This window comes from Chionomys nivalis, chromosome Y (assembly GCF_950005125.1).
Source record: "Chionomys nivalis chromosome Y, mChiNiv1.1, whole genome shotgun sequence".
Lineage (NCBI taxonomy): Eukaryota > Metazoa > Chordata > Mammalia > Rodentia > Cricetidae > Chionomys > Chionomys nivalis.
The window spans coordinates 17,666-29,677 of record NC_080113.1 but is presented as its reverse complement, the minus strand read 5'-3'; the positions used below and the strand labels follow the sequence as shown (position 1 = coordinate 29,677).

General features: G+C 44.2%; 1 pseudogene; it reads right to left on the bottom strand.

The window, feature by feature from the left end:
• Positions 1 to 7,255: 7,255 nt before the first annotated feature.
• LOC130868853 (histone-binding protein RBBP4-like) lies at positions 7,256 to 11,723 on the bottom strand (annotated as a pseudogene).
• Positions 11,724 to 12,012: the final 289 nt, after the last annotated feature.

Sequence of the window (12,012 nt, the reverse complement as noted above, 5' to 3'; positions counted from 1 at the left end):
ACACAGGGGAGGGTCTCTCCAAAGAGACTTCTGGTGGCTCAGCTCCAAGAGTCTGTGAGTGACTTCTAAATGGACTATCTCCTGAAGGATCTCCTTTTCAGTTTGGCTAAGTTAGTACCATTGTGTGCCCTGTTTCCTTCCACTGTCACAAACGCTATGGTCCGTGACATCATCTCCCTCAAATCCTGTGACTGTTGGACCCAGTGGGAAAGGAAGGAAGCCAGAAGCCACTGTACTTGGAGGACTTGCTTCCTTGTGGCAAGAGGGTGGCGGAAGGTAACCAGACATCCAGGCAGCTCTCTTCCCATCCAGACAGTGTGGCCCCAGGTAAGCCCGCATGTATGCAGTGGTCCTTCATCCTCACTGCATGAGCAGCAGGCATGACTTGCTGATCACGGGGCAGTTTTGACACGAGCTTGGGCTCAGCCTGGCCATGCTTCTCAGGGCAGAGCTGCAGAGTTAAAATGCAGTCCCAGCCCAGAGGGCTCAGGCCCTGCAGTGGTGGTGCACTGGCAGGCAGCAAGTGCTATCTGTTTATCTGTTCTCAGGCCTTACATCGATGTACTGGAAGATTTACACTTATATATTGAGAATATGAGAGGCATCCGTATAAAATACAGCACACATTGTATTATTTATTCATCTGTCCATTTATCCTTTCGTCCATTCGTTCAGTCATCCTGCTATTGAAGTCTATGCCCAGCACTGTAGTGAACATGGGGATGGGACAGTGACTAGATCAGCCACGACCCCTACACATCCATCAGACAGCTAAGCAAACACGAGTAAAACACACAAATGCCAAATGTGGTGAATGCTACTGGGGCTTAGGAGATTAATAATTAACATTCTTCCCATCCTGCACCCCAGCAGTTGCCTTGGTTTAAAAATAGCTGGAAGACGGCTCAGGAAGCAAGAAGACAAACATAGCACTTTTCACGACTGACTAGAATGTACATAGGGCTGGTCCCCTGAGCTGCACAGCTCAGGCTGTGGGTGGGGCAGACATCTATAGAGCAGCAACTTCTTTAGGAGGGCTCCCTTCCAAATCCAGGGGAGACAAGGAAATGGTTCCCCTCCACTGAGGGGGAAGCAAGAGTTCCAAAGTGTTCTACCAGAGCAGAACCTCTGCTGGAAGCTTGAGACGGAGGCTGAGCACCTGCCTTCGCTGTCCAGGCATGCCCAGAGAGAGATTTACAAGAACTGGCTTAGTCTCGGGGTGCATGAGGCACTTGGGTCCCAAGCAGTTCTGCTCCTTACGAGGTTTGGCATTAAAAAATTGATATTTTCCCCTAAACAAGGGACACGGTGTTGAAGTTTACAGTGGCAACTGTGGAGACTAGAGGCTGACAGGACACAAAGAAGCAGGAGTTACAAAACAGCCAATAAATAGACAGGATGCTCGGTCAAGTTTGCAAATTCACATTTAACTGTGTGTGTGTGCTTTATTGGAAACCATAGATAAGGAGCTCACTGTAGTAGCACACACCTTTAATCCTAGCATTTGGGAGGGAGCGGCAGGCAAATCTCTGAGTTTGAAGTCAGTCAGGTCAGCTAGGATGCTGTCGCAGGAGCTGGTGACCTGCAGATGGAGAAATGAGGCAGACTCCAGTCCTGCTTGGAGGTAGTCCCTGGCAGACAGTGATGGGGTGGGCATGGGAGTGCCTAGGGCCAAGAGCAGCAGGGATTGAGTGAGTCACTGGGTGGCGCCAGTACCACCATTGTCAGAAAAGGAAAATGAAATCAGCCTTGACATTGCATTTTGCTGCGGTCCTGGTATGACGTCATATTACCTCCAATATCTGCCTGCTGATCAACTGACTTCAATATAGTCTGCTAATAAAATGGAGACGGGGCCTTGTGTGCCGCCAAACAGGAGCATCCATGCCGCATGGCTCACAGTCCTGGTCTTGCTGTGTCTCATATGGCATTGCAGGTGACTGAGAAAACAGCAGCAGACCGTGCAATTTAATCCAGAGGTGGGACCCTGGACAAATCCCTTAACGTTTTGATGAAATAGTGTAATGAAATATTCTGTCATATCACATGACTGGTACAAACCTTCAGTGAATTACAAATATGAAAACTATTTCAGAAATATCCAGGAATTATTGAGGACTGGAGTGTGTGTGCGCGCACATGCGCACACATGTGCATGAGCCTTGGTTTCTCTTTTCCCTTCTCATGATTAGCTCTCTAAGAACACAGGCTGTGTCCTTCCCACTCTGCCCTGAGACACTAACACAGAGCAGGCAGCAGTTCGTCCCTGTCTGTCTGGCTGTCCATCCACTGGCTCACACACCATGCTGTGGCAGTCTCCCATCTTCACTCTAGTTCCCATGAGCAGTTGCTGTCCCCTCCTGGCACCTGACCCCTTCCCGACCACTCTGAGACCAGCAGCAATATGGGAAGCACCCCAGATCCTGCCTGATGTAAAGACACCACACCGTGCTGGGACAGCCAGCCTTGGGTACACCCTCTGAGGTAGCTGTGGCTTTCCCAGAAGATGGAAACACCTGGTTCCTGTGACTTTTCCAATGTCCACATATTAAAGTTTAAATCCCCGTGTGATTTTATTTGAAGGTGAATTGAAGAGGTAAAGGGGGCAGGGTATGAGATCTCATAGTGGGACCGATGGCCTAATCTTTAAAAAGAGATAAAAAATTAAAATATATATTCAGTTAGAAACCTAGCCTTTAACAGCTGAGCCCTATGTCCAACCCTATTTCTAACCAAGAAACTATTGACAATTGATACCCTTGGCAAAGGAAAAGAATCCGTTTTCTCGAATGGAGTGTCAGTGGGCATCCATATCCAAGAGTAGTTGGCCAACACAAAACAAACTCAGTGCTTTTGTGTGCTTTTTGATTTGACTGTTTGTTTGTCTTATTGTTTGTTTGTTTTGATTTTCATCTTTTTGGGCTTTTTTTTAGAGAGAGAGAGAACATGAAATTGGGTGGATGGTGAGTTGGAGAGGATCTAGGAAGAGCTGGGGTAGGGAAAACATGATCGAAGCATACTGAATGAAAAAAATGTTATTAAAATACAATAAAATAGAGATTGTACACATACTACACACATAAATGATACCACACACACAGTCTATACATTTATACCTACACCATACACACACTCTTTATACATTTACACACACAAGTACACTCTGCATATTTACATACCACACACTATTTGTTTATACACACCACACACATACTGCAGATTTATATATACCACACACTATATATTTACACATACATATACATAAGCCATACACACATATACACTCCATAAAATATAAAAAAAACACTCTACACACACATGTGCAAGGGAAGTCCCATAGAGAACATGGCCCTATGTAAGCCAGACACAGAGGCTTGCCAGAAAGTACATAGCCAACAGCTCTGTTATGGGAAGCCCACCAGAGAGGCCCACTCAGACACAGTTTAAAGTCAACTGAAAGTCTTTATTTCAGTGGCTGGAACTACACTCTAGTATCTGGAACCCAAGTGTAAGCCTGAGCATTTAGAACAAGGGAATTAGAAGGCAAAACCACATCCTGGTATCTCATCCTGCAGTTGTAGGGGCAGGTCTTACGTAAACAAGCAGCTTAACAGAAGCTAAGAGAAGTGAGCCAGGACATCCTGACCCTGGCTTCCTAGAATAGAGCTGTATAATTTTCCATAGAGTTCTCCAGCAGGGAGGTTAGATTCCAATTAAACCTAAACTGGCCTCAGCAAGAATACAAGGAACAACCTTTGCACTGCCGTTCACTGTCGTAGCTCAACCCTGAATTTCTTTCCAAGAGTTTTAAGAAATAACAAAAAAAAAAAAAATATTCTGCCACTGGCTCTGCAAGCTCTACATATATATGCATATATGTATATGTAATTAGGCATAAGCTTGAAAGACTTTTAACACCAAAGCAACATTGCTGATTGCTATCTGCCAGTGAATATTTTGAACCTGTAAGGTAGGCCATCTCTAGGTTTTAAGCCTTGGAGAAAATTTACATTGTGTGTTTTTCTTTCTCTCTTTCTTTCTTTCTTTCTTTCTTTCTTTCTTTCTCTTTCTCTCTCTCTCTCTCTCTCTCTCTCTCTCTCTCTCTCTCTCTCTCTTTCTTTCTTTTTCTTTCTTTCTTGTTTTCTCCTCTCTACCAGTCTTGAGACGAAGATGCCACAAAAGGTGTGAGGGCGTGAGGCAGGGGAGAGTGCTTCCCTGGGGCAGCGTGGACTGTGTGGTGCATGAAGGTCCCCTGGGGTCTGTCTTCATCAACACCAGCCGGTCACAGGTCACAGCTGCATCCAGCCTGCCCGTGGAAACCTGGCCCACACAGTGTGAAGTGATGGTGGCATGTGTTAAGGATTCTATTGCCAGAGACAAGAACCCTGCTCAAAAGGAGCTACAAGGAAGAATGTGGAGGCGGAGCGGCCCTGGGCGGGACTGTGCCCAGAGGTTTCAGCGACGTCACAGCTCCCTGTCAGTCTGTCTGGTTGTCTCTGTAGCGGTTTCATTCTCACTTACTTTCTAGCGTCTCTGAGCTCCCTGCAGTTGGTAGCAAAGTGGAGTAGTCTGGCTCCAGATCTCCAGGGTTATGTCGCCAGGACATAAGTCAAGCAAAGAGAGAGTCCCTTTCCCTAACTCTGCATACGAGCTCCCAGAAAAGAATCTAATGATAGCACAGATCCCCGGTGTCCTGTGGTATTGTGACTCACAGCCCTAGGGACTGCATGAGAAAGGAAGGGCCGCTCTGCGAGGCCAGATGAGGTCTGTTAGACGAAGATGAAATAAAGCAGGCGGGTCAGCGCGCTTTTACCGCTTACACATACAAGCCGATTTCCCAGGTATGAGGGATAGAAACGCAAGTAGGCCAAAAGCATAAGGCAGAAGAGTTCTGTGAAGATGCAAGTTTGGAGGCCCAGCAGAGACAACAGGTATTCTGTAAGCCAGAGCCCTGAGAAAGACGTAAGGGAGCTAGTTTTGTCTGGGAGGGGCTGATCACGCTGCCATTCTGTCTTACTCTGTTGAAGCCAGATTTGCATTGAAAGATGAAGCAGAGTCTCCAGTTTTAATTCTCCTGATTAGAGCTCCTTTAAGTAAACCCTCAAAGAGCCAAATGAGTGTCTTTTGGTACTGAAAATTTGGAACCCACAGCTGGGCCCGGGACCAAGGTGCGGGTCACTGTCCTGTTACATTGAACATCAGCCTAGAAATGACCAGGTTACCTGGAATGTGAGGAGGACAGCTCTAGGCTCTACAATTGCAGGGTTAAGGACCTGCAGAGCCAGCGGGAGGTTGTCAGAGCTTGCAGCTGGAAGAGTGATCTCACAGTCAGTGGAAAGTCTTCGGTGCCTTAAGGAACTTCCAGTGAGCCCCTGACCCTCACTAGGCACCTCTGAGTTCAGGTCAACAGATTCCCTTGTCCTGGTGTCTTGCTATGTTGTTTGTGTATTCTGGTTGGATGCAATGTGGCCTCCACCTATGTCAGGATATGTCAAGGCAATTAGGTGAGAGAGGAAAAACAGAAACGGTGGAAAGCAAAGGCTGCCTGAGAGAAATGGGTTGGGGAATATTTGTTTAACTAGGTAAAGATGTGTTACTGTTTTTACCTTGCCTGCCTAAGGTACATGATTGGTGTAATAAAAAAAAAAGCTGACAGCTAATAGCTAGGCAGAGGAGGGATAGGTGGGAATGGTGGGCAGAGAGAATTAGTAGGAGGAGGAATCTAGGCTGGGGGATAAAGAAAAAAAGAAAGAAAAGGCGGTAACAGGGTGACAGACATAGAGGAAACAGGAAATAGGACATACAGAATGAAAGAAAGGTAAAAAGCCCCCAGGCAAAACATAGATGAAGGAAGAGAAACAGGTAAAATTAAGTTAAAAGAGCTAGCGGGACAAGCCTAAGCTAAGGCTGAGCATTCATAATTAATAATAAGTCTCCGGATCTTTATTTGGGTAGTTAATTGGCAGCCCAAAGGCAAACCACAACCTCAGTAGCCATTCAGGTTCTGGTCTGGGGAGCGTATGAAGGATAGGAAAGTTGGTCCGGGTGGGCTTGAGCCAGGGCTCAGATTCCTGTCCAGGATCTGCAGCACCATGTGTTAAATTGTTTGGAGAGCTGAAGAGAAGGAGGGCTTGGGCTGGCCTCAGATGGGACCATGTTTATTTACAGTAAGGGAACACCTTGTCACCCACATGTTGTGAACGACCTAAATGCCTACAGGAGAAGGTAGGCTGTGTCTCTTCTGGGGTGGAAGAGGGTGGACATGACTTCTATAGTCTGCAAGGGAAGCTGGGAAGTATAATCCTTTAGCAGGAAGCTATCAGAGTCTGAGTAAAATCAAGGTCCATTTGTTCAAGTCAGCACAGAGCATCGTCATCTGACAGTGCTGGAGTCATTTTTGTAGGATTTGTCCAGCAACGGTCCAGGGACACAGTTTTGATACCTTGAATATCTCCAAACCTCTCAGTTGGACCACAGGGCATTCTTTTTTTTTTTTTTTATAGAAAAGCAATTTATTCCATTATAAGCACTTACACAGTTAGTCATGGAGAGTAACAGGCCTGATGGTGAACAGGTCAACCAATATGGAGACGGCTTCAAACTATAGTGGTCAAGGACTAACTCCTAAAAAACCAACTCTTATCAAGGATTAATTTAATTTTAAAAACAAATACAAACTAGCAATTCACTCTTTCTCAACTTGACAGTTTACCAGTGGTCTGACTGTCAGTAAAAAACATACATCCCACAACTTGGTGGTCCCAAGTTTAAAAAACAAAAAACCGCACAACAAAAGCCAAGTGAAGTAGGTGTCAGAGCCAGGAGTATAAATATTGCAAGATGTCATTTTTATTCCTGAATAAAATTTATTCATTTTTATAAATTTATAAATTTTTTTCTCAGGAATTTTCCAACAACAAACCCCGGTCCAAAGCAGCTTCAGAAATGGGGCATATTGTGTATGATTATTTTTCTTCCTAAGCTATATCCCAAAATTTTCATATTCTCAAGAAAGTGACTAGAGTGGATAAGGAGTAAGTGAAGTAGGTGTTCAAGCCAGGAGTATAAATATTGCAAGATGTCATCTTACAATATTTATAGAAAAATAATTTCTGAAGCTACCCCAAACCTGGGTTTGTTACTAGAAAATTCCTGAAGAAAAATCTAAATATAAGTCTGTGACTTTGTTGAATTAAGCCCCCCAGTTAAAGATTTAGAAAACACCCATGGTTTGGGCTAATATATTATTGGTGGCACCTATTGTAGCCGGATAGCTGAACAAAGTCTGTGTCTCAAACCAGTGTTAAATCCATCTCAGGGTTCAGAAGAAAACAAGGGGAGTCTAAATCACAAGTGCAGACATGTCTAGGATCCTTGTCCTTCCGGATCCACACTTCCTTCAGGGTCTTCATCATTGTAAATGTTCTCTGCCATCTGCCACATTTGCATGATATTGTCTTCTGATACAAAACAAATCACCCAAGGTTCTTTGGGATTCCAGGAGAAATCAGATATCTTGGCAGTATGACCACCATGAATAAACAGCAATGATGGAGGAGTTACTTTCATTTAATAAAGAAACTGCCTTAGCCCATTTATAGGCCAGCCCTTAGGTGGGTGGAGTAAACAGAACAGAATGCTGGGAGAAAGAAGCTGAGTCAGAGAGTCGCCATGATTCTCCCACTCCAGACAGATGCAGGTTAAGATCTCTCCTGGTAAGACAGCTCGTGGTACTACACAGAATATTAGAAATGGGTTAGATCAACATGTAAGGGCTAGCCAATAAGAGGCTGGAACTAATGGGCCAGGCAGTGATTAAAAGAATACAGTTTCCGTGTAATTATTTCGGGGCATAAGAAAGCCATGCGGGCAGCCGGGTGCCGGAGATGCAGCCCCGCCACTCATATTACAACAGAGTGGCACCCAATGTGCTAATGAACTCCACGTAAAACCTGAGAGGGCTTAAAAAGGACACAGAGAGAATTTAAGACAGCTTTTTGCTGTTTGTGGGTTGCGTGCGGCAAAGAAATTGTCCTGACTCAGCAGCAGGAAAATACTGGCTGTTTTAAAATGCCGGCTTTCTGGGCTGTGCCGCCATTGCGATCTCTGTCTGGCTCCTGCGGGAGAAAGAGTCTTTGAATGGAGCATTTGGAATAAAGTGCTACGATTTGTTTGATGGCAACTAGACTCGCTGTGTGCCTAAAAGGAAGTCATTGCATGCTGTGGCTCAGGGGCACCAAATGGTTCTGAGGCAGGAGCGGCTCAGCTCCGCCATGCTGAACTGTGCTGGTCTTAGGCAGGAACTACCGTAATTACCATAATAACAGCACAGTTAAGGTTTCAGCTGGGCAGGACACAGGCGGTACCATATTACCCCTACATGGTGCAACTTAAGTTTTTGAGAAGTGCTTAACATTTTAAGAAATGCTCCGGAAAAAAAAATTACAGATTCACAATAAAACAGATTCAGACATAAAAGACCACTATGGGTCACAGTGTTGGATGAATGTACGTAGGCTTGAGAGAAATATATATATATATATATATATATATATATATATATATAGAGAGAGAGAGAGAGAGAGAGAGAGAGAGAGAGAGAGAGAAAGAGAGAATAAAGTTAATGCCCTTAAAAAAGGGGGATAAAGTCTTTAAAGAGACAGAGTACAGATAGTTATAGATTAAAAGAAATAAAAAAATAAGCCACGTAAAAATGGAAAATTCACAGAGAGTCTGAATTTTTTGTATTATTGTGTTTTCTTTAAAATTTTTGACTGTAAAGGAGCTAACTGCAGAGAGACATTTCATTATATGGGCTGCCAAGTTAAACCAGAATGGATATAAGGGTATTATGATTTCAGAATATGGGTCTAAGGATATGATGCTTTGGAGAGGGTCTTCTTTTGTTTTCACAGAGGACGAGACCCTGTTAATTGCTTCTATCCCAATATGGTATGATAGACCACGCCCTCCTGAAAGGTTACTGTGAACACCCTCAAAAAATTACTTCACTCAACTGCCAACTGAGATGACCCTGGCACACAGGTTATACCATAAAAGACCCGAATAACAGCGCCCCCATTCAGCAGGAAGCAGTTTGGAGAAAAAAACTGCGCCCATGTTCCCAAATATTGTTTATAAATGTTCTTTTACATTTAAAGGGGATATGATATAGATATGAATAATTTGCATTGGTGTGGATTTTTTTTTTTTTTTTGGTTTTTTCGAGACAGGGTTTCTCTGTGGTTTTGGAGCCTGTCCTGGAACTAGCTCTTGTAGACCAGGCTGGTCTCAAACTCACAGAGATCCGCCTGCCTCTGCCTCCCAAGTGCTGGGATTAAAGGCGTGCGCCACCACCGCCCGGCCATTGGTGTGGATTTGAAGGTCAATTTTGTTATATGTATATGCATATTTCTAATCTTGATTAAGGTATTGTGATTGCATAGTTCATTTAAAAATGTAATGTATAATTAGGAAATATAGGTTGTTAATGGATAATCATCAATAATTGTCAAGCTTTTAGTCATGTTGGTTAGATTTTCTAGATGTGCATAGATATATTTCAGTTAGATAGGCATTCTTCATATCTTTCAAAGACTGCAGAATATGGCATTTAATGTTTTAATAATTTAGGGCTTTTCATGACAATGAGACACGTCTGCTTCTGGCAGCACCAGCTACTTCAAGAGGAAGATGGGCATTGAAGAGGCTCCTTATAGAGTTTGATAGCCATTTGGGCAAGAAACTGCTCTTCCCTGGACTGTTGCATAAACGACACAGAGAACCCACAGAGAGAGAACTGCTGAACTTGCCTAAAGGTGAGATGTTCTTTCGGGGTTCCTGATTCGTGAAAGAGTGCGAGACATTCTGCAGGACACAGCAAAAAGTGACTGAACTGTCTTTGGAATTTCCTGCTTCATGGAAGAGTCTGTTGGATACTATGGGCCTGTAGGCTGAAGATGGATGCCCCAACGGTACAGAGGAACTTTGAGTGACTGTCCAGGCAGCGAGATGTCTCTGTCATTTCTAAAGTTTGAAGTTTCTTATTTCTTGTTTACTTAGGTAATATTATATCCTTCTGGAGTCTTTGATGGAGTTGAAGAATGGTTAGTTATAGTTATAATTTTCCTTAGTTATGATAAAAGATAAAATAGATATAAATATTGTAACTGTAATTCTTGCTTGATAACCGTTTTGTTATATGTAATTTTACTATGTTAAAGTTAAAGCCTTTCTTTTTTGTTTAAACAAAAAAAGGGGAAATGATGGAGGAGTTACTTTCATTTAATAAAGAAACTGCCTTAGCCCATTTATAGGCCAGCCCTTAGGTGGGTAGAGTAAACAGAACAGAATGCTGGGAGAAAGAAGCTGAGTCAGAGAGTCGCCATGATTCTCCCACTCCAGACAGACGCAGGTTAAGATCTTCCCTGGTAAGCCAGCTCGTGGTACTACACAGAATATTAGAAATGGGTTAGATCAATATGTAAGGGTTAGCCAATAAGAGGCTGGAACTAATGGGCCTGATTAAAAGAATACAGTTTCCGTGTAATTATTTCGGGGCATAAGAAAGCCATGCGGGCAGCCGGGTGCCGGGGACGCAGCCCCGCCGCTCATATTACAACACAGCAACTCTGGTGGGCCATCTTCTGCATCTTCTGGGGACTGTTCTTCTCCAATTTTACTTAAATCCCACACATTCAACCTACGATCAGTACCGCTAGAAGCCAAAATAGTCTCATTGTGAGGTAACCACTGAACTTGGAATATTTCATCCTTATGTGATTCAAAGGAATGCAGCTTGAGTTTCAGATTTCTCAGATCCCACAAGGCAACAGTCTTCTCAGCTGATCCTGTGGCAAGAATGAACTCACTGTAAGGATTGAAAGACAGGCAGTTCACTTCAGCAGTGTGAGCATCGACTGAGTGGCTTGGCTTGGGAGTACTGTTTGAACGAGTATCTCAAATCATAAGTTTCTGGTCATCAGCAACTGACCCAAAGAGAGACTCATGGAGCAGATATCAGGAAACGTCCTCTACTGCTGCTGTATGCCTCGTGAAGATGGTCTTTGCATCCTCCACTTTTCTTTCCTTTGGAACTGCACTGATGTCCCATAGGCAGATGGTATGGTCATCTGAAGCACTGAGTAAGTGCCCACTGAGATTTGGATTCCAAGAAAGACCATAACCTTCCTTCTGATGTCCGTGGAGACGCAAATCTGGGTTGCACTCTCCAGAAGGGTTGGTTTAGAAGGATGCTTTGTGTGGTCAAAAACAAGCACATCACTGGATGGAGTCTTTGTTGCAATGATGCAAGGGTTCTGGGGCATGTACCGAGCCCTGTTTACTTCTCCTTCATGGTTGATCTTGATTTCTATTTCAATTTTCCCACTGACAGAGCCAAACCCTCCAAATTCTCCTTTCTCACTGTCATAGTGTGAAGCATCAAACTGAGCATCATCATTAGGGAGCTGGACACTGGCTATCACCAGGTGGTTTTGTTCATCCAATGTGTGTGTTCCCAGGACAAGTCGATGAATGCTGAAATCTTTCCCCTCAGGCCTGGTAACATCTGGAAGCCACTGGACAGTTAAACTGGGCCACTCCAGGGCATGGGTCATCACCAAATCATAAAGAAAAGGGGTGTTTTTCTTCCATATTTTGTACTCCTCGTTGATCACACATTCTTCCACCGCATTGTCAAAGGCAGCTTCCTTGTCAGCCATGGCGGTAGGCGAGCCGGGAGGGGCTGGGGGATCCCGGGGCATACGTTGCAGGAGGGTCGAGCCCCACAGGGCATTCTTTAATTAGGATACAAGACATCACATGACAACCATGGGAAATCGTCTTCCAGGGAGAGTGTCATCAGGAGACTAGCTAGTGGGAAGTAGTGGTCCACAGACCATTTCCTAAGGTGAAGTATGAAATCTGAGGACTGTAAGGAAACACACATGTTGATCATTTTAGCCCTCTGGGCGTTTCACACCATGTATGCGACCAAAAGTAATTTTTTCC